The sequence below is a fragment of the Anser cygnoides genome, chromosome 7 (assembly GCF_040182565.1).
Source record: "Anser cygnoides isolate HZ-2024a breed goose chromosome 7, Taihu_goose_T2T_genome, whole genome shotgun sequence".
Taxonomy (NCBI): domain Eukaryota; kingdom Metazoa; phylum Chordata; class Aves; order Anseriformes; family Anatidae; genus Anser; species Anser cygnoides.
This window is the reverse complement of record NC_089879.1, coordinates 11,313,877-11,337,672: the sequence shown is the minus strand read 5'-3', so window position 1 is coordinate 11,337,672 and position 23,796 is coordinate 11,313,877. Positions and strand designations below refer to the sequence as shown.

The 23,796-nt window shown below is 40.7% G+C and overlaps 1 long non-coding RNA gene across 3 annotated transcripts in view; it reads right to left on the bottom strand.

Annotated features, from left to right (window-relative positions):
• Nucleotides 1-487: 487 nt before the first annotated feature.
• LOC106031899 (uncharacterized) overlaps nt 488-23,796 on the bottom strand; it is a 48,982-nt gene continuing 25,673 nt past the window's right edge. The window contains exons 2-5 of one of the 3 annotated variants that reach the window (XR_001204518.3): nt 17,889-17,978; nt 16,752-16,828; nt 9,146-9,308; nt 488-999 (exon numbers count right to left, since the gene is read on the bottom strand). This is a non-coding gene — a long non-coding RNA (uncharacterized lncRNA). Of the gene's footprint in view, nt 1,000-3,805; nt 4,564-9,145; nt 9,309-16,751; nt 16,829-17,888; nt 17,979-23,796 lie in introns of those variants that run through there. The other 2 variants (XR_001204517.3, XR_007162050.2) reach the window with 2 other exon arrangements.

Below are 23,796 nucleotides of genomic sequence, written 5' to 3'. Positions count from 1 at the left end.
AATGAACAGCTTTAAAATGTCTAATCTCAGGTTGGCCAAAATAATGTCATGGGTTTATTTCTTCTTTATAAATATTTTTGCTTGAAAAACTTCCAGTTAACTGGAGCCTGTCAACTAGTTCAATTGAGAATCATCTGCACCAGAGAACCATCTGAACCATCTGAAAAGTCAGGACTCTTATTTTCAGTACAAGCCCATTATTTCCACAGACCTCGAGCTCAAGCCCACGCTGGGTAATACTTTCCAATAATGATACAACCCTTACTTAGAAAACTCTCCCATCATATCTTCTTCTTTTCAGTTTCATGAGATCTTGGGTCCTAGTTCATCAAATAATACAGAACAGAACCAGGTCACTTCTAAAACCTAGTGAGCATGATTATCCAAGAATCTGGTGTCTATGCTACCACTGCCAAATAAAATCTTCTCTAGTTTAATCCAGGGCATGTCTTTTCAGCATAAAGATATATTTGAAATGGCAGTGAAACTGAATGGACTTTGCTGTCCTTACAGTGACTGTATGCATAGAAACAGGATTGTGAACAGAAACAAGAAAAAGGGGACATAGCATCAGGTTGGATCCATGCCACTCCAGTTCTTGGCTCTTGATTTCAGTCTCTTTGTGGCTGGTAAAAGCTGAGCAGCCTCCTTTTTGGATGGACAACAGATTTCAGAGTACTGCCAAAATGAGCTGCATTGCCAGTCCCAACCTGTATTATCTTCATGTCTGCTGGAATTAATATAGCCTTTTCTTAGCACAGTGGTTGGTACTCAGCAGGAGAGTTAGGGGCAGGTAACTCTTTTAGAAAATTCACCATGCAATCATTCTGTTGTTTAAACGAGAGCAGCAGAGTATAGCTTCCCATTTTCTAGGCACTTCTAGTAGAGTATTTGGTCTCTTTCTCCCTCAATCACCAATGACAACTTTTATTCTGGCCACATCCTGAGGTTCTGGAGCATGAACACCCACCAGCACAAATGTTATCAGTGTCATTAGGCCTAGCAAAAAAACAAAAGTATCTCAGCATGTTTTGTAGTCAATCTTGTTTGTATTACATACAAGGCACATTTCCTGTTGTCATTTTTCTTTCCTGGCAATCTAGTATCTTCAATGAAGAAAATCAAGTCTGAACAGTGAAAATTTCAGGACAAACATTTTGTTGAACAGTTGCCTTTTGATCTAAGCTGCTGATACTTACAGAAGCAGCTTTAATCAGAATTGTTTAGGGAAATAAAACCTGAACTCCTCATTCAAGCCCCAACTCTGATTGCCTTTATTCATGCAGAGTTGCACTGTGCTCTATAATCAGTCCCACAACAACACGTTATGCTCTTCTGTTTTCTGCAATACTCAGTAACACAGTAATATCACGGGACATGGCTGCCATTCATTGCACTCAAGTGGATCCAATTCGCCATTGAGCTTTTGATGCGGTCCAATGTCAGCCAAGCTCAAGGAAGGCTAATGTAAATCTAACGTAAAGTGAGGCTGGTTCAGACCAAGCTCTCCCTCTCAATACCTCTGCATCCTCTGGGGTCAGTTCTCACAATTGTGCCTGTGCCACATTCTGAATGCTGTGTCCTAATTAACTTCAGTGTGAGGATCCAAACTGCAGGAAGCTTTTACTAACAACTGCTAAAATGTGTGCGAGACACTCTCCGTTTTCATCTTCCCTGCATTGCTGTGAAATGGTGACAGAGCTTTATAGATGATGCTGAAACATGTTGAGCCTTTCCCACGTAGCAGCTGAGATGCAGCTTGCTACAGAATGAACCTTATAGTCTCCATCTCACCTTTGCTTTTCATTTCAGCAGTCTCCAAAGAAATGCTTGCAGTGTCAGTGCTTTAGTGATGCACAGATTTTGCAGGGTGGTCGCTGTGAGCAGCAGACATTTGCTCTTTGTCTTCATTTCTCTAACCACAGTTAATGCAAGGTACAAAGGTACTTCCTCTGACACAGAAACTGATGAACTAGGATCCCTAAACTAGAGATTACACCTGCCTGTTTTTTACATTTGTCTTGTGCTTGAGACTTATAAATTCATACAGATAAAACAAGGGATGCTAACAAAATACCCTGACTCCAGGTCATTCCCTTTCTTCTGAAATAGAAAACCAACCTGAAAGACCTCAGAGAGCTGCAATTTAACAGTAAGACAGCAAAATAGTTTTTCAAGAAAAGGACTTATTCATTTTGCTAAGGACTGTTGGAACAATTTCTTCTGTTATCAAAGCTGACAGGGAACTTCTTTTAACCTGCCACTCAGACAAAAACTATAGCTGCAAGTTGTGGTTATTTATCTTCATTGGAAAGTTGAGAACTTTGGGGGAAAAAGTTCCCCAGAGCATTCCTGGAAGCAGATTCTATAGATGAATTTTCAGTTCATGACAGCAGGAATTGTTTCACTGGGAGCTTATAGAGAGGAAAAAAAAAAAAAAAAAAAAAAAAAAGAAAAGGAGAGGAAAGGAAAGGAAAGGAAAGAAAAGAAAAAGAAAGCAAGCCCCATTATGAATCTTGGTCCAGAGAGAGAGCAATCACGTTGAAAGCAAAAGCAGCAATTTAATATATGCAGAAGATGGGACTTTATTCCACACTCAGAAAAGGGAATGTGCTGCTAATGAAAGTATATTTTAAAAGAGCCAAAAAGGGTACAAAGGGACCCTTTTACATACGTGTAGAATGTGCCTCATCTTTATTGAAATCTGCTGTTAAGAGAAGCAGCAGTCCTCTCCTTCATTTTCTTCTCTGACCTGCAAGTACTTCAGTGTGGTCCTTTCTTTTGGCACTTTAATGACAGAGAAAAAGTTAGTAGTGAAGAGACAGCCTGATTAACGAAGGCAGTGATTTCTCCTTTCTGGCTTGGCAGCTTCCCCAGTGGATGCCCAAGAAGCATAGTGTGGAGGATGCCTTGCAACCCTTGCAATCCAACCAAACCTCTATTTAGATCTGGAACTTTTGGAGAAAACTGATGAATTAGCGATGGAGTAACTTAAACTGTACGTTTTGGTCCTGGAGAGAGGGGCACCCTGCCTGTCTTTCCCCTGGGGAACACTAGGGGCTCTTCAGGTTATGCCAGGTATATGAAAAAAGCTAGGATGTTACACGTGCCTACAGGATATCCAGACCCCTTTGGAGCTAAGTAAAATATAGAAAGATATCTCAAATGGCACTAGACACCTGAAATATGCCCTTGTCACGGAAGCTGGTGCAAATTAAATAGTGACAAAACATTCAATTACATTGACCAGTACACTCAATGAACAGGAGGTGTTCAGATGGAAGTTTTCGTGTAAAAATGTTGGAAATAATATGCAGATTTAAAGGTATTTTAGAACTCTTGCTCTCTTTCCCTCAATCATACAGTTGTTGGAAAGCAACTTAAATTTGTTCATAGTGCCTGTCCCATGAATTCTGCATTTACTGCTTTCTCTCCCACCAAAAAGTTTTGTTAAAAAGAAAAAACACCTCAGGTATCCACTGTCTTAGTTATTGTTTGTTCTGAAATTTTAAGTCAAAAAAAGTTTCACTTTATAAGACCACCTTATATAATAAAGATTATTGCCTTGTAAAGGCCAAAATTATATTTTAAGATATATACACAAGCAATTTCAGCTGCTTGTTTTGCTATGCATTTGCTGGCAATACTTTTGTTGCTATAGATTAATTGTTCACAAAAATCTTCCAAATGAAGATTAGTTAGATTCAAGCTATGTCAGAAGACACGGTATTTCAGCTGGTAGAGACCACAAGGTAGAAAATGATTATAATTTTAAACAGAAGAAAGAACGGAACAGAAAGGCTTTCAACTTAAGAGAAAAGCCTGCCTGCTGCAAGCAAATCTTTTTATCAATAATTGCCTGTGATTAGTGTTTTAAAATCTGCAAAATCACTGTCTTGTCATTGAGCAGAGATAATGCTGAGTTGAAACAGAAATGTGTAATGGAAAGAAATGCATTTGGATCATTTTATTTCTATACTTACACCTGGACACATTAAAACCATATGCATCTCCTGGGCAGCGGGGACAGCCAGAGGACTTTGCCTGCTATGAAGGTGTCTTTTGCCCCAGCAGAGCATTAGTCAGAGCCTGGACCTGCTGGCTGGCTTTATTGGAAGGGTACTTAATGGTGGCTATATGAATCTCCTCTTCGCCTGCCTTGATGAACCACAAGTGTTAATTGTGGTGACAGAATTCGGAGAGCACAGCAACATTACAATCCTCACGTGGTTTGCAGAGAGTGCCCATAGCAGGCACTGGAGATTTACTGGGGAGTCACTGGGCCCCTGACAGAAAAACAGCAGCTCTGGGCTTGTACCAAAGGTATCGCAGTCCAGTAACCTATCTTTGACATTGGCTAGTGGTGGATATTTAGGCAACTGGTGAACAAATTAAAAGCTATTGTTTCCTAAGGACCTTTTTCAGATTCTGTCAATGAACAATTTCAATGTTTTTTTTAGGTGCGAATTTTCCTCTAGACTAATATAAATAGCAGTCAGTGATGAAGTGGTCTCCAGGAGTATCTATCACATTCTGGAATTATTCTTTCCATGGATCTTCCCACTGAAATAAAATTAAAATAAAATAAAATAAAATAAAATAAAATAAAATAAAATAAAATAAAATAAAATAAAATAAAATATTCTGTCTTTGGCACCATTTTCTACCATCATTTTACCACTGCCATCTCATGGTATCCACCAATGTTACAATCTCCTCCAGATGAGTTTTCAGCTGTATCCCCATGGCTTAATCTGATGGGTTAGGGCTGTCCCATTCATTTCCTTGGTAGTAAATGAATAATGTGTTATATTATTATGTATTATTATTTGATGATATCTATGGTAATGACGGACGATTGGAACCTCTCAGAGTTCTAGTGGAATTTGTGGTTATCCCATGAATTTTAGTAGTCCAATATGTATTGGGGTTGTATTTAGTTAGAGTACATCATGGAGAAAAGGCAGGCTGACTGCATATGTCTGAATTCATATGCCACACTGGGCAGTGCTAATGAGAATCTACAGTCCCCTCATCCCAAGTGATGTATGCATTACTTGTAAAACCCCTGAGCAGTTACTCTTTGTTATTGTCCTGACACAGAGAAGAAGCTGTGTATAATGTGGTAAGGGATCAAGAGGGAAAATGAGCCACAGCTAGCCTGTTGAGTCCATAAATGTGTCCATGCAGCAAGACAGCGGAAGAGAGAAAGCGACAACTATAAAAGCTGCAGTGTGGCTGTGCCTGTATAATCCAGCTCTATCAAACTAGTTGTTGAACAAGCACATAGTAGGAAACATAACAGGATTTTAACAAGTTAGCTAGCACTTCAGCTTTCAACAACTAATAAACAATTGGCACTGTCCCAAACACGCAGATAAGCAGTTGTTAACAGTGGAAATTCCATTTTTCCCCCATATCTCTAACACGTGGATGCAAGAATGTAAAATTACGTTTTATTTATGCTTTTATTTTATAGCAACTATAAGACTAATTAGCAATCCCCTCTTTCCCTACTCTGTATGGAATTTTGTCCAGTTGATTAGCTGAGATTTATTCACTTCACTCATGTGTTTTATTGTTATTTTTAGTTCAGAATCAAAGCCGGAATTGTTAATTCCACCAAAGGGTGCCAGAATTCATCTTACCATGACAACACTAGCTTTTATCCAAACAACTCTTGAATGGGAGAACTATTTTCTCCACAAAGGCAAACCCTGCACAGTACATGTTCATTCAGGAGTCATGCAATGAGTAATGGAGAGCTATTTCCACGGTTTTCACAGCAAATGAGGAAAATGGACAGCAGATCCCTGCCTAAAGGCAGAACTGCTCAGCAGAACTGACCTGAGAATTTACGTTTCAAAGTCCTGATGTACAGAGCTGACCTCCCAGTTTAAGGACACAAGTAGTCAAATGGGTGTCAGTGGAGCTCAGAAACACTTTTTTACCTCTGCCAGCCTGTAAAAAGTCTGCAGGCAGGTAACAAAAACACACACAATGAGAAACAGGTTTCCTGGCATCTTTCACAACAGTGACTTAAGAGACTGCGAGCTTCCTCTCCTGAGATAAACATATCTTTCCATAGCCCGAGTTTCAGATTTTGAAGTATTCAACATCAATTGGACACTGTTTCAGGGAGCTTTGAGCTTAAAGAAATGATAACCCTCTCCTCAGAATGGGCAGCCCAGCACAAGAACAGGGGGTGTAAGGGGAAGGGGTGCACCCAGTCCCCATGGACACCAGAACTCCCGCTGTGCATCTTTGCGCCAAGGGAGGAGCCCATGCATCCTTAAAAAATTCCTCGGTTTGTTTCCTACTGCCTTCCTGAAGCTCAGGATAGCAGAGGGAAATATATGAGCTGCAGTAAAAATAAAACAAGAAGCACTGTCGTCTTTGTAGTTAAAGGCATGAAGATCATTAAAAGCAGGTGTGGGTGGTGAGACATTTTTTTCCCAGGGCCATATCATTATTTTTTTTTTTATGGGCAAAACTGAAAGCTGTTAAAAAAAATACAGAATAAAATGGGAATATCTTCTTTTTAATCTCCTTGGAGACAAAGGTTTCCTTACTAGCCAGGTGGCTGTTGGTTCTGCCTTTCTTCAATCTGCAGGATCCAGTTTAGCATCACTGTATAGTATTTGCATGTATCATTTGAGAAGCTGGGATTTTTAACAATGTGCAAAGTCATCTGTTTTCCCAGGATTACTCTTGTAGCAGAGACAATTTGAGGGAAGACCATTGACTAAAAAGAAATTGAAATGGCTGACCAAAAGGTTTTCTTGAAAAAGAAAGATCTTTGGAAACTCAGGTAGGATTTGTAGATGCAGGAATAAAAAATCACCATAAGCAGAAAGGCCCCTGCAGGTTTCACCAGTGGGAAGCACTGGGAAGAAAAGACTCTTTGCAAACATTTCCCAGCAGTATCTTGTCCCTTGTCTGGGTACTTGCCCTGTGTTTGGGGTGGAATCAGATGAAGAGTAATTACTCAACAAGTCCAGAAAAAGATCCAAAACTGATCATATTTAAACTTCATGTGTTTAAGTTATATCTTCCAATTTTAATGAGATAGAAGTGATATTTTGCATGACTAGTACCATAAATTCACCTTCATAAAAAGAACATGGAAATTATCAGAAACACAAAAACAAGCCACATCTGAAGCTGAACCAAGAAACCTGTCTGTCTTCATCAAGCCTGCAGTACTTTAGATCTGCAATGTTTCTGAATGGCTGAAATGAACAGAATGGCTGTAGATAAATTACCCTGAAAGCACTCTAAAATGTCAGCACCCACCAGTGAAGAAACTAAATTCAATCTAATAACATAATATGAACTAGCATTGCAGGTTAATGACCTTCTACTTCACTGTCTAATGGGGCACACATCTTACAAGGCTTAGAATAAATGGATTGTAGAACATAACTACATATATTGGAATTTTATAAATAAATTATTATAACACTAATTGGGACTAAATTACCATGTTTTAAAGTCATCTAGTAATTAAACTTTTTAGTGGCTCAGTGCCTAGTTCTTTTCTGTTGTAGAAAAAAATATTTTCTCTGATTACAGTACTGGCAAAACAATACTGACATAATTTCTGCCTGTTTTGATCCCCAGAACAAATTCCCTCCAAATCCATTACCTTACATTGAAAATATCTGAAGGATTAAAGGAAGAGATTGAATGCTAACCCTTTAAGTCTTCATAGGGAGAGATGAATTACCCTAGTTTAATACACCATTAAGATGTCCATTATAACATCATTCTTTCAAACACTTATCCTGCATGGATTTTAAAATACAAAATTCAGTCCCATTTCTCGTGCGGTGCTAACACAACACAGCGGATGGCATGGGAGGGCCATGGGTAACGTGGGCAGGTGCAGCAGAGGGCACCTGGGGTCTGATGTCCTGCTCCACTCTTCTTTCACAACATTAGATCCTGTCAGCTCCGTTTTCTCCCAGCATTCAGGGGAGCTCAAGTTCAGCAACTGCACTTAGCAGAGGAGCAGGTGTGTGGCTCAGCTGTCCGGGTATTAGCACAGATTTGGTCACTTTGGTTACTTAGGTGAGGTCCGTTTGTTGTTTTATTCTTTAGCGAACACGCTGAAAAAGCCATTATTCAAGCAAGGCGTATGGCTCAGCCTGAGAGCTGATGCTTTCTGCCAACAGACAGTTTATTTTGTTTAATCAATAGGAAAGGATCTGGGGTTTATGAAGCGAAGCGTTAGCAAAACCTAAGCCCCGTCTAAACGTCACTGCCTGCACCACCTCGGTTATCCCCTGGCAGCGCAGGAGCACTGCTTTCCCTGGGCCAGGCCCATCGCTTCAAGGGCTTTTCCCCAGAGAACTGTCCTTTTCCTCGCTGACGCTGTGCACACAGCAACATGCCCCAAAGGGTCCCTTCTGCTTTGTAAAGGTAAACGTGACAAGCCCATAGAAAGCGCAAGAGTGATTTAAAATCCTTTACTCCTAAATAGGAGGCAAAGGAAGCATGTAGCTCTCTGAGCCGGCCTTCATGTACAAAGGGAAGGGGTCAGCCGGAGAATAATCTCCATTCCCACAGGGCCTAGGTGGGATCAGGGCTTCATCTGGGGACATGCAAAGGGAAAAATCCTCTTCAGGCTGACAAAGGCTGCACAATTACTGAAGCTTTGCAGGTGCAGATGTGAGCCTGAGATGAAGGAGCAATTAATCCATCCTCACAACAAAGCCATTATCAGACCATTTTTCCTCCAATTAACACAAGCTACCCCTCAATCAAGACTCTGTTACTTTTTCTCAAAGTCCCTTCTGAACATTGGGCAATGTCCCTTGTGCCACACGCCAGCAGTGCCCACCCGGCTCTGCTTCCCATCTGCCTTGCTCCCAAGACACCTGGCTGGCCGCAGGCTGGCCGGTGCCAGCCATGAAACGTAAGCCTTCAAGCCCACAGTGAGGACATCACTTTCTCTTTGGTTCTGCAGGTCAGCTGGTGTGTTTATGCCAAATTGCCCGCTAACACTCCTGAAACAAGGCTTTTTACTACTATTATTTCATTGCCATATTCTCTCATACTCTCTCATCCCTAAGTCTTTTGAGAACTGGAAATAGATCAGGAAAGCATCAAACAATGTAAAGATTTATTTTTTTTTCAGTACCTCATGAAAGTGTAAGCTTGATAAATGTTGGAGAGTTTATTTTTTAAAAGCGTCCAGAAGCTTGGAGTCTTATCTGGAATTCTGGAGTATGTAAATTGGATTGGAAGTCTCAGGAGAGTAATCCCATGTGGGATCTTCTAATCCTTCTGTTGGCAGCTCCAGCCTGCGAGTGAATAGGAGTGGAAAGCTGTTCACCCACAGCTATTTAAATCCTGAAAGCGTCAGCCTCTACCAGTGCGGCTATCTCTGAGAACAACCTCCTGCTGGAACCACACAGCATTCGCAACACTTCGTGCAAAAGCATAACTCTTTCAAAAACATGATTACATCTGGCTGCACAATCTTGGTTCACCACTCACCTCCACACATGGGTGTCTGCTTTTTTGCCAGGGTAGAAGGGGTTTTTTTTGGGAGCAGGGCACTGGGAAGGATGCTGTGCTTTGTTCAGAAGCTTTTCCAGGACCAATGTGCTCTGATGGTTGCTGACTTGGTTCTGAATCTGGCCCCACATTTGTTCACACCCATTTGTTCTGAAAATACAACATTTTCCTTGAGCTAAAATAACATGTTTCCTTTGACAGTGAATAAGCAGAAGTTCTGCAGAGATCCTTCAGGATGGAAGGCAGCATTAGGCATCGATTTATTATTCATTGCTTAGCTGGTGTTAAGTGGTTAAAAAAATCCTCTCCCCTTGCAAGGATATAATTCAACTCTCTTGAAATAATTAGTGAATAGCTATCTCCAAAAAGGTATAATTCCGACTAGGTGAAGCTATTTTTCTCCTTTTCACTGCCTTCCACTCTCAAACACATACAACAGCTGTGGATACCTCAACTGTGCTGTAGCATCAGGTCCCGAATAGTGCAATCAGGAAAAGCATTCGCATGTTCATCTGAATTTTTGCCTGCACAGCTGCCTGCTTAGTGGAAACTGTCAAGTCCTTCTCCTCCCACCCAGGGACAAAAAGCTTGCAAATTAAAAGCCAGTCCAGGCATCACAGTTTTCTATTACAAGCTATTTTACTAAATTAGAGAATCTAGCTTTGGAAACACTTTTTTCTTTAATAAATTATAAAAGTTTTCTTTTTGCTTGCATTATCAAATTAAAATGGAGATGTCTTTATTTTTCTCAGAGGTAAAGTACAAGCTCTCCCAAGCCTACCAGATAGGAATTGGAGTCTCAGGATATGGGAGGGAGAAGGGTAGGGAGGGTAGTTCTTGCTATAAAGCCCTATGATATTGGGTTTCAAGCTTGAATCTGAAGGGATTCAGGGCTAGATTTTTATTCAGGGTACTGGTTTTTAGTCTTTGTGTTCACAAGGTCCTCAAAAAGGTGAAGCTCTGGTATCAGATGCAACATTGCTGTAAGCCAAAACTGTGATGATCAGAGAGAAAGACCTGTTTAAGAGATCTCTCTCAGCCTCTGCTATCTCCTGCTGTTTGTGCCATGAGATGGCATCAGGTGTCTGGATAATTCAGCTACCTGGATTTTCCTAAATATCTAACATAAAAACTGTGTTAACAACTCACTGAAATGAGCTCTCTTAAACTGTGTGAGCTCATAACCATTGTACAACATCTTTTGTGTAATCAGGGCCATACTTTTTTCTCTGAAAGAGGAAGCAAAGTTTTAACACTACCAGAGGTAGTTCCTGAAGATGATAAAAGGCAGCTTTCATACTACTGAATTCATGCTCCACACCTGTGTTAGTATATCAGATTAATGGGGTTTCAGCTGAATGTCAGTGCTGTACTTGACTGGAGGTTCATAACACCTTAGGCTCAGTTTCAGGGTCTGTTCTTCAGCTCACCGTAATTATAATTGGCAGGGAAAAATGTTTTACAGATGACCCTCCTCCCCAAGTGACATTCCCACAAATAGACCTGAGCTCAGTGTAGTTTGCAGCACTTAGGCAGAGCTCTGGGCTGTATCACAAAGTCTCCTTTAATAGGTTCTCCTCAGCAGCTGTAAAGTCCTATTGAATCTTAAAGGAAAGATCATTTGAAAAGCCTATAGACGTTTCACTGATTGCCTGTCACTGAAAGGCAGCAAGTGAAAGATTCAAGTAAAAGGGTCCCTAGGAGTCTGAAATCTGTAAATCTGTCAGGCTACACAGCTCCTGTATATTTAAAATTAGGGTAGTTTAAAGAACTCTCTCTCTTAGAAGGACGTTGTGTATATTATGCATAACATCCTCTGCTCTGTTGCTGGTATCCTGTACTTTTTTCATGACAGTATCTATTCATTTAATATGCTCCCCTCTGATTTAGAGCTTGATAACATATGGCAAGTCATCAAACAGAAATTATCGCTAATAGATAACTGCCAATCAATTTCCATTATGTCCAACAAGATGTGACTGAGCCTTTTTTTTACAAGACATATTGATTCGTAGAGCTGATTTCCCTGTCATTTCAAACATCTCCATGGGATATTTCTATTGAGCTTGTTGTATGCATTTGCCACAAAGAACCAGATGCTTATTTTCTCTGTAGCCTAAAGATTATTTATTTTGCTTTTTTGAATTAATCTGAAGGCCATATATCAAAGGCCCTTATCTGTTATATAGCAGAAAAGTCAAATCTCAAAGGATAAACAGAAGAAGACAACACAGATTTAGTGCTGAAATGGTTCAAGATGACACTATTTTATAGCTTTCCATCTAAACTGCAAGCCGTTTCTCTGGGATGTGAGATTATGTGCTTGCTGGAATATGGTCAAGGCAGAATGCGGCCACAGCTACGTGAGTGCAGGGAGACTCCAAAGGGGTTAGGGAGTTGCTTCCAACTGCTCATCCCCCATTAGGGAACCAAATCCACACGAAACGCCCCTTGGAGCTGGAAGCTGGCATGACAGTGATCATGTGCTGCATATCTAAATGGCTTTTTGACTGGGAATGTTTCTCACCTTGTTTCTTGGGAGCATAGTCGGTGCTATGCTCATGCCAAAATAAAAGGAGAGTCATAACGTCCCTAAGTAGGCATAGGAAGAATATCTTGTCCATAGGGATGATTTGGGGCAGAAAAGGGTAGGATGTCTACCTTCCTCCCTTGGATTCAGACAGCACTTCAGTATATCGAGGACTAGCATGAAATGAGGAGAAAGAGCTGCCATTATTGCCTGTGCTATCAGGACCCAAATGTATTTGGTATTGCGGAGTGATCTAGGAAAGCAGCCCAGCCCTTATCAGGTGTTGTTTAAATAACCCAGGGGAGTGCTGCTGTAGCACAAAATCTCTGCTCTGCTTGAGGTGGCCGGGTGAGGCCATGAACGAGGTTTAGGTTAGTGAGTCTCTGGACTACACAAAGTCAACAGTGCAAGATTTTGCCCACCAAACGCAACATCTTTCCTTCATCAGCATCCAACACGAGGTGATTTTGAACATGAGAAGGAAGGGGAGAAAGAATCCATCAAAGCTGTCAGCAGTGGAGAATTTCACATTTGAAAAGCAAAATGAATTTGATTTTTCCCTACAAGTAAACATTATTTCTATGTTTTTACCATGGCTAAACCTATCTCCAGCCCTTCTGAAATCTACTGACAACATTTGACTCAGTGACTCTCCTAGTGAAGTGAATTTCACAGCCTGACTACTTTTTAATTCTTTGAAACCTTCAAGTCATTAATTTAATCAAATGAACCATTATTCTTCTGTTCTGAGACTTAAAAGAGAGGAGTGATCAGTTTTTCACCCTGTCCATCAATCTTGCAAAGGAAATTACTGTAGAATTTCAATTAGAGGCAGCCACATGTTTGGGACTTTCTAGAGTGAAACTAAGGAAAACCATGGTGAATATGTAGCATGGGGATATACTGGCTGGGGTGGGGTGGGGATCCTCCAACACTGAAACTAGTGGAAGCAAAATCAGGTCCACAGATGGTGCTGCTTTTTCTTTGATTTCTATCACGTTATTTATTTCTCTCTGCCCAAGATTGTTCAGGGAAATCTCCCACACCCATAAATTACTTCAAAAATGTAGACATCAATCCAAAGACAGGAAATGCCTGAACAATCAGACCCAAGAATACAGTGGGTTACAATAAAAGCCAGTTAAAAAGGGAACTCAGGCAGTGGGGAGTAAATGAAAGTACATCGGATGAGCATGATGCAATCTGGCAGAGTGCAGTAGATCTCTGCTCTGAGGGGCACGTGCCAGGAGAAAAGTGTCAGCAAGAATGCACTGAGGATCGAGTACCAGAGCCAAAGAAACTAGTTACAGGAGAGGAACTGCAGTTCTGGACTGCAATAGCTAAACTGCATACTGCCCTCTAGTTACTTCTGTTCCTTACCAGCCTAGTCGCTACTTGAACATGGCTTGATTTCTTGGTAAGGAACTGGCATTATCTGGGCACCTGTCATGGAGGTGTTGGATCGTGTTCCTGGTACTTTGAGTAGCCACAGAAAATGTGACTGTTTCTGAAGTAAAACCTTCACATTGTGGAGTCTAGTAGAGAGATATATTAGTTTGAGTCGGTGTTCCCAAGGACCCCAATGAGAATGCCAGGTAACAAGGCTGTGGACACACCCATGTTATCCTGTGACCTAAAAACCTCTCCTTTGGTATAACCATATATTCCTGCTATTCAGTATCTCTTCTCCTAAACATCCAGAAGACATGTTCAGCAGGTAATTTACCATGTGGTTCATTTCTTAAGTTAATTTGAAAAACATCTTTTTTTTTTTGCAATAAGTTAATCTTAACACAAGTGTGCCCCATGAAGGCTGAAACAGCTTTCAGGACTTAATGGTCACAGATACAAAAGACATCTCTGACAAAAGTTCAAGACCCCAAAATGTTAAGCACATATCTGCAGTGCAAGTTCTCAGGGAAATGGAACAGCAAATGTGAAATGATTTGAAAAACTGAAAGGAAATATTCTGTTTCACTTCAGTTAGTGGGCTGTTTTATATATACGGGTATGTATGTATGTATACCTATAGTTCAGCATTGCAAAACCTGGAGGTGCTGCAGGAAGAAAGATTGTGGTGGTAGAAAATTGGAAATGAAGTTACTAGGGAGGACAGTAAAGGATTTAAGTATTAAATGGAAACTTCATAAATGTCCTTGTACAGAGACGCGCTGAAAATATTGCGTCTAAAATAATGCTAGCTAGGTCTCTCCTAATGTAAATAAATCTAGGATGAGTAAGGCAGGTGCTTAGTTTAGAAAGTAACGCCAAACAGAAAAGTCACTAGGAAGAGAATAGGAATTACTTTAAAGTAATGAATATGTTGCTAGGAAAAGTCCTTGCACTCTAGAATACTCCTCCATAAGGAATGATAGGAAAGCAAACTAAGAGGACAGGTTTGTAATAGCACAGGCTGAGACTCCAGGTTTGATGGATCCTTCTCTTGGTCCTTGTTTCCAACACATGATTTGAAGTGATTTAATTATGTGAAAAACAAATCCAATACTTTCCTTCTTTCCAGGGCCCCAACTTGAGATACCAGATACAAGACAAACTTAAAATCAATTTGTGCAGGAGGTGTAAAAGCATTTGAGCAAGAATGGGGTGGAGATGGGAGATGTTCTCGGAGTGGAAGGCACTTCAGCTGGTTTTTAAGGATTTTCTTTCATATGCTTCGAACTGTTAACAACAACTACTTTGGATGCTGCATAAATCCACAGCTGAGAGAGCTTGAGGGAACTAAGATAAGGATTTATTCCTAGGGGTACACAAAGACACCTTAATATTTCTATGGAAATTTGCAAGGTTTGGGTAAAGGATTGGGTCTTTCTTTACATAGGAAAAGATTCTGAATACCCTAATAATTAACTGTTTCTCCATTCAAAAAATAAAAATTAAAATAAATAAATAAATAAATAAATGCAGCTCTGAGTCTGGAATCGGACAGATGCAAGAAGTTTCATCTGGTTTAAGATCATTTTTTTTCTCAATTATGTCTTCTTACTTCTTCCAAATAAACTGCATTAAAAACAATACTGTCGTAATCTCTGTTTTCATATGCACATGTATAGGAAGATGCTGCATGTATACATGCTAACATGTATAGGTGTTCTTTGGTCCAAAGTGATAAATTTTGGTTGGGGGAATATGTTTTCTGCTTTGTACTGCTTTGGGAAGCACTGTGAGGCAAAAGTGTGGGGACACACGTACACACACACACACACATATATAAAGGCAGCCCTCTGGGATGACAGAATCTGTCCTCACTCTCCAATCCACCTCCTCAGCTGACAGAATTTGCTGGCGTATCAGTGGTGGCTGTTGAAAAGCTGGAAATCTCACTGCCTCACAAACAGGCCCAAGAACAAGCAAGGAATTAGATTTGTTTTTGAGTTACGATTTGCTAGTTCTGACTTTAAATTGGATGTGGCTTCCAAGAGATAGCATGGTGGCATCAGCTGTGACTCCAGAACTGTGGCTAGGCTGTGATTTGTGCATTAAAATAGGACTAGACATACTTAGCTTTATAACATTTAACCAGAGATTGAATGCAGCCCTTAGAGGACAAGGATGTATTGATTCTGGTAAGCTTTTACTGTCTTGTTTTGAAAATTTTCCAAGAATCAGACTTTGGGGAGAAGAGACAAATCCAAAACTCCCAGAAAGCTTCTCTCCCACAGATCTCAAACCGCACACACAGCTACTTTCTTCTGTCATATTTCACATGGGGAAAAAAAAAAAAAAAAAAGTTATTCCTGTCAACCTGCTGTGTTACCTAAAGGAAACGCAGTGGGAACCTCACATGTTCATTACCATTTTTTTCACAGCTAACTATGGGGCACTGACTACGTCTTAATCTAACGCACACACAGCTAATTCTTCACTTGATCTGGGCAGCAACAGCTGCTTATATGATGATTCTCTTCACTGCAGTGATTTTATGTTATAGAAAATGACTTGGAGTGCCCATGTAAATGGGATTTTTTGAAGTCATGACTGCAGTGAATCACTTCTCACATCTTTCACTTTCCAAGGATAAAAACACCAGAATCGTCTTTTTCCTCTTGTAAAACAGACTTTATGTTCCTGTGGTCACCTGTGCCACCATTATCTGTTTAAATTCCTCACTCCTTAGGATCAGGGATACTCCAAATTAGGGTCCTAAAATAAATAGGGTTCTCTTTTAATCCTCTCAAAAAAAAAAAAAAAAAAAAATTGTGGAAATACCTTGCCTGATAGGATTGCATTTGCATTTTTCTAGGCACATCTCATTGTTGGCTTATAGTGATCCTGCAGTTAAGACAGACAGACCTTTCCCTTTCCCTCTCATTTCCAGCTGATGACCTCCCTGCCAGGTCCATGGAAAGAAGAATTACCTTTTATTATTCCCCACAAACATGACCTTGCAGTCTGAGCAATTGTGTTTCATCACATTACATTATTCTCTGACTGGTTGTTCCAAAATAATGGTTCAGGCTTCCACCACACTGGCAAAGCCTCTCATCTGTGTTTCACCAGCACGGATCCATTTTTTATGCCAAGGCCATTACAAAAAACATCAGATATGATCAGTCCCCAGAATGATCCTTGAAAGACTTCACTCCAACCCAATTAGCTCTCTTCCAGCACAATTTGTCTTATCAGTTTCTTTATCCACCTGCAATTCGCTTCTTAATCCTCCCTTTCTCTGGCTTACCTGCTCTTGTCCTGCACAGCTCTGAGCCCAGCATTTTGCTGCAGTCCAGGCAGATTAGTTCTACTGCATTTCCCTGGCTGAAAAAAAAAAAAAAAATCAACTTGCATAGAAATATCCCACTAATCTGCAACACCCAAATGACTTTTCTGTATTATTTTTCCATTTATCTCCACATCTTTTAATTACCCTGCTCTTCAGAGTTGCCTTACTGCTGTCCATACCACTGAGGTCAGGGTACCACCCTGCTGCCCAACACCTTCCCCCTCCCTGCCCACACTCTGTTCATCACTACATGTGTCAGTAGCTGCCTCTTTGTCACTCTTCCATTAAATGCTCTTTTCCTTTAAAGGTGCTTGAGTGCATTTTCTATGCCAAAAGCTGTCTTTTCTCTGAGAGAGAGACTGCCAGATGTCCCAGAGCTCAGTTGCACTGAGTTCTGAATTCTCACTTCCACCTCTGAGGCAATGACTTCCATTTCCTATACACTCACTCTGCAGGAACACTAACCTTGCCTCCGTATTTTGCATCTCACAAAGAATTAATTCAGAATTACCACTTTACATGAGCCCATATCCCAGTTACCTCTAATCTTAACAGTGTCCCCTTTGTATCAAAACTTATGTCCTCACTCCTTGCCATTTTTATTTACAAGAATCTATTTCACTATAATGTGAGAAAAAGAAGTCATATTCTGAAGAAAATAATTTTACAGTTTTTAAGCAATCTCTAAATATAAAATAATCCCGTTCAAACTCATCTGAATTACTAACATTTAATTTCCTGGGACTTATGAATTTTGATGCTTAATAATAGTTTGAGATATTAAATATCCTTCTTCTAATTTATTTAAAGATACAAAATTTCTCTTCCAGGGAGGTAGAATATCTTATTAGTCAGTATTTATCAAAACACTGGATAGGGAAGTTACCCCTCAGAACTGTACTCATTTGAGATTTAGAGGCTGCAGTATCTTTCAGATGCATCCTGCAAGTATCAGTCAGGCCCCACTCTGCAGACTCAGCCTTGCCTATTAATTACCTCAGTCTCAATAGCCAGAACCTCTTATGAGATAATAATGTGTTGCTCCCGCAAGCTGATGTATTTTAACCATGTGTCTGCCAGGCCGCGGTGCATTACCTTTTCTGAACAGAGCTGTAACTGCTTCACCTTCTCCAGTGCTGATCAGTAATTCTTTCCTCTTAAATCCGGTTATGATTCATTTTGCACCTGACATAAAAAAAAAAAAAAATAAGAGGCTTCTGAGATTGGAAGGCCCGCATCATGCTTTATTCATAACCAGCACACAGAAAAAGGCCAATTCTGCAAACCCAATTTCAGTTGAATTCGATTTATAAATAAAGAGTAGCCACATGGGAGAACCAAGCCGAGGAGAGGGCTTGGAGGGAGGTGAGGGAGCAACACCTCTCCTAAGGGCTGGGATTCATCTGCTTGTTTTGGCAGATATCTGATGGCTGATGGGAAAATAGAGCTGACAAGAAGAAAGGGTGAACGCAGCTTGTTAAGCAGAAGCCCAAACGACACTGCTGCAATTTGCCAGCACCTATTTAAAGCAGGAGTTACAAGGGGTTTGTGCAGTCATTGACAGGGGACGCTGGCAGACCGCCATCCCCACGCTTCCCTTCTTTCTAGGAAAGCCGTTTCCAAATGCTGAGGGGTGAAGGCGGGTGAAGGGAGGCAAAGCTTAACATTGTGAATTAAAGCTAGAGGCACAGGAGAGTTTCTTGAGCTGTGCTGCTGGAGTGAGAGCACCAGGGAGAAGCATGAGAGCCGCTACTCGGTTCCTGCTGAAGGAGGCAGCGGTGCCGAGCGGGACCACACTGCTCTCCAAGCTGCTCACCCCAGGACTGCAGCTCAGGTGCAGCAGAACAGGCAGCAGGAGAGCAGAAACAGTGGTGACAAGGTAGAGTTGTCTTCCAAACTTCAATCAACCTCGTTAACAAAACAGAGACCTCCCACAAAATCTCACACCCCCTTTTACCTAGCCTCACTTTTTTCCAGAGCATCATAATTTCCTCAAAGCCTCTGTCCACCACCACAGAAACTCTTCCTGTCTGATTTTAGGGATTGTCTCCAACCCACTGCTTTGCAACCTCCTGTAGATAAAAGGGGTTCCTTCATGCCCTATTTTTCCCCAAAATTAAGCTTTTATGTTTTGTGCCTTTTTATTTCCCATGAAAACTGAGTTTGGCACCCATGAAAGTAGCCACTTGCATCTACTTTATTCCCAGGATGAATGGACTTAAACATCATCTTTTGGGCCTACTTTCCAATAACTCATGGAATAGCAGGACTTGGTGCGTCTCAGCCTACACAAGTTCACATTTTCATTTAAGTGGGCTGGTGCCTGGGAACAAGGATCCCAGGTGCTGGGCACTGATGTTCAGCCCCCGTGAGCACAGCCCGCAGTACTCCCTGCTGCACAGCCCTGACGCACAGAACATCAGAGCCCTCTGTGTCATAGATCTGTGTTAGTTCAATTTGGTCTTAAAACCAAAGAGAACACTGGAGAGAAGAGGAAGAACAGATGGTGAATTACGTAGGTCCACATATCCCTGCAAATACAGTCCTAAAGGGCTGGATTATGTCATGCTTTGGTCACTTCATAATTTACGCTAATCCTGAAGATATACTGAAAGTACTACATCATACACCCTATATTCAAAAGAGATGGTGTTAATCTTCTGTATTAACAAGTCATTTTTCTTCTTCCTTCACTTAGGCTCTGCAGGTGTTTGTTTTACAGCCAAAGAGCTTATAAAAGATAAGAACCAATTTTTTTTCCTTTTCTTTTACTCCCCTACCACTGAGCTACCCCAAGCACAGAATTCACTTGCACCAAATCCAGCCCTCAGCTTTCACAAAATTTTTTTCCTCCCTTTCACCTGCACTGATGACAGCAAAGGCATTCTGATGATGTCCTGCTGGGACTCTTCAGCTGCCTCTTTTATATATATAAAAGAGAGAGATATGCATATATGTATATGTTTTTACATACATAGAAACATATTTATCTGTATAGAAATGTGTATGTGTGTATGTATGTGTATGTATATTATATATATAAAGCACCCATCGCCATATCGATAACCATTCTCTAGAAACACTCTGGTAGCAGGAGTAAGAACAGGAGCTGACCTGTTAGTACCTCATCGTTTCTGCTTTTAACCAATTAAAAAAAAAAAATTCTGAATGAAGGCCAAGGCATAGCATCCCAAAACGGCTGGGAAGGGACCATAGATGTGGAACTGACCCTGGCAGCTTGGGCCATGAGAGCCTGGACCTGACTACCCAGACACGTAAACATTCATAATATTTCCTTATGAATTTCACATTGCATGTAAGGATTTGAAGTCTTTCTACCCTCAGCCCCTGAAGAAGACACTTTTTTTTTTTTTAATAACTGCAAAAGCTAGAATTTTACTATATAAATACTGAGAAGCTAAACCCAAAGTTGTTTTACAGATCTTGCTTAAAAGCAGAGACCGTTGCAGTTGAAATAAATTTATTTAAAATGAGTCAAATGTAGTCCCTCCAAAAGGTGTTTAAAGTGCTAGTTATTAATTTTTGCTATGCCCTCTGAACGAGATAAGCGTTGCCTCCCATTTTACAGATTAAAATACCAAGAGAGAGATGTGCAATGAGTTTCTCCGAGCCACAGAAGAGGACCTTGCTAAAATGCAATGTGAATGCAACGGTTAGTGGGTTGCTGTGAATAACAGACCAGGGACACATTTTCAAACTCACTATGGTAAGTGTAATGACTAAGTTCATTTTTGCAAGTAAACTCCTTCACTCTGATTCATTCCTACAGCTGATGAGCTCATGTACTTCACAGTGCCCATGGTGGGCAGCTTTCAGACCTTGATCACATCCAGTCCTGATCTATAAAATGTGACACTTGTCTTCAGAGCCCTGCCTTGGGATAAAACTAGGATAAAACAGTTTGCATTTATTATCTGCAGGTAGCAAATGACAATTTCAAGCTATGTGATATGCAGGGTGAAGGAAGGGCCATTGATTTTTCTACCCAAGTGTCTTACTTTATTCCCAGAGGTTTTAATTTTGCCAGATGTCCTTCTCCAAGCAATCCCCCTACATCGTGTCCTGCGTCCAGGGCTTGCTGGTATGTCAGTGTGGCTCTCCATGGCTCATGATTTGTCTACACCATTAGTTTTCTGTTGTTTTACAGCTTTTCACTTGTTTTATTTTGCAGATAGTGGCTTGTTCATTGTTTCAAGGTCATTAATAGAGCAGCGATCAAATAAAAAGACCCTGGGCATAAACATGAAAAGACAAAAATAAATAAATAAAAAAATAAAAAAATGGTAGTACAGAAAGTTTCTAATATCCAGTGGTCCTGTACAATTTTTGACCTTAAGCAAAGGAAAGTTGATGACTTTAATAGTTTTCCCATAAAAATTTGTCTTTCTTTTCCTCCTGAAAAAAAAAAAAGGAAGAAAGAAAGAAAAAAATAATTCTGCTAATATCTTTTTTAAAACAAGACACTTTCCTGCTCTATCAGAGCAATCAGACCTGTGATTCACAGTCTGGCTTCAAGCTACTAGCCTGGGCACTAGGCAGCACTTAAAGGAAATTAATCTGAATTTTGCTTCTTGGAAAGGGCATATTTTCACTTTATTTTTAAATTAAAGGAGGAAAAGTAGAATGAAGGGGGAGCAGAAGGGAAAGAAGGGTGGGGCTCATTATGAAGCCGCGGGGCAAAATTGGTTCACATTAGAAATGCTTCAGAGCTCAGCATTAACTTTGTTCTTTAACAGTAAATAATCTAGTGAGCAATAAGAAATGTATAAATACTGCCAGGGGGGTTGTAGATTGGTAGACACAGGGGTTTGTTTAATGTCTCCCTCTACGTGCATATTGTAGTTGATATTAAAAAATGGATATTAGAGTTTGCCTTGGACTATTCTATTTATTATTTGTGCTGTGATGGAGAATGAAATTCTGCATCCTGTGTTTTATGGGTGGTTAAGCTAGATAATCTAATCATCCCTCCTGGCCTTTCACTCGACACAGCTGGAGGTTGCAATAAGGATTCGAAGGCTCCATCTTATTAAATACCAGAGCAAATTCACCATTATTATTTCTTTCTTTGTAAGAATACATCAAGACGAGGGCCCTGTGGTAGCTAGATGCTCCACTAACACAGAGCCAAGGTATGGACTATACTGAGAGATGTTTACATCCTGAGGTAAAAGAAACAGGCCAAAGGGGTGGGAAGGGACAGATTAATAGACACTCTGATGTCAGTCACTATGATAAACCAAATCCTGGCTTCCTTTCCCTGAAGCTCTAACCATTCACCAGACACTCACCTCTTCAACAGACCCAGGAAGGCCACACCTTGCCCCAAGAGCTGCACGTGGATTTGGGGAGAAAGGGACCACACCACTAGCAAGGTTGGATGGACATGAGCTGGTGTCTGCAGAGCCACCCAGGAGTCTCTGCCACTCCTCCTTTTCCTTGGCTGTCCAAGGGTGGGAGATGTAGCCACCCCACTGACTTGCCCTGCCTCTGTAGGGCCTGCTGGAGAAGGACCATATCAGAGAGGGGCTGATCCTTGGTCAGGAGCAATAATATAGATCAGACACATCTAAAAGGTTGGTTGCTGAACTATGTCTGATTGAATTGTCTGCAAAATGTCTTTCAGCTCAGGTTATCCAAACCCAGAGAAAATGGACAAGATTAAACTTGGACTTAGCAGCAGCTAGAGTGAGAGAAAATATCATGGGAAGAAAAAAATCTTTGGAAACAGGTAAAGTTTCCCCAGAACCTGAGTGAATGTTTCACAGAGAGAACAGTAACCTTTACTGGGGTTTTGATGTGTGCTATCTAGTTCTTCATAAGAAATTTGTGAGGCTGCCAGGTGAAGTGAGTGTTTTTTCTGTGGCTCTATGTAAGTCTGTTTAGGACTGTGAAGGACTCAAATACAAGATCCAAACACTGCCAGACTCTTAATTTGGGGATTTCAGACACTCATTCACAGTTTGTGTCCCTTACTCCATTCGGATTCTGTGATGGGCAACCAAGAGCCATGATAGCTGTCTCTTGTCCTGTAGCCACCCCTGCAGCCTTTCCCCACCTCTATTTCAGTTCTGCTACCAGAGAAAAGCACATTATCTGCTGTGCTCAGTGCTATTCACATCTAAGCGATGACCTTTTAGAGGACCGAACAATTTCACTGAAAGAGGGAGAAAAATAAAAGAAGGAAAAATGTTTTTTTTATCTGATTCTATCATTTTACAAGTTTCATAAATGGAGATCGTATGTGCCATATTATTAACAGTTGGGAAGGTGGGAAAGGGCTGAAAATTGAACAGGTTTTGCTCTTTTCTCTACAATGGCAATGAACTCAAATTCCTGATTCTCATGCTTCTAAAGGTCAACCAGCTTTAGTACAAAACACAGGAGTGGCCATATTGTCTGACACCAGCTAGTACACAAGCCTTTAGGGAAAAGTAAAAGTGGGCAGTTATATATGATGTTTCCTGTAAACCTCCTATGGTTTGCCTATTTAATAAGTCCAAAAAGAGCTCTCTTCCAAGTATTTGTCTAGTCTTCCTCTGAGCCCATGTAAGTCTGCATCCAGAATATCCCCAGGAAATGAATTACACAAGTCTACTACAAATCTTGTGAAGAACTCTCTGCTATTGTTCATTTTAAATCTGACTCCCACTACTCTGGAGAGCCTGGGCTCCTGCTCTTTGGCCCCTTGCTCTTATTTTGAAGCAGATGGAGAACACTAGATCCATCTCCACCTTTCCTGGATATTTAAACCCACTTCTGCTTATATTTGTCTTAATATGCTTCTTAACATTTCAGATTTAGAAACTTCTGCTTTGGCCTCTGCTCCCTAGATGTTTGCTAAGCTGTGTCTTAAAGGATTTCAGAGAGCTGAGATTCTGTACTTTCTCTCAGATATTGGATCCCTCCCTCAAGGGTTGATTGTATGTTAATAAATTATTTTCTTCCTATTTTTTTTATTGTAATTATACATCCCATAGGA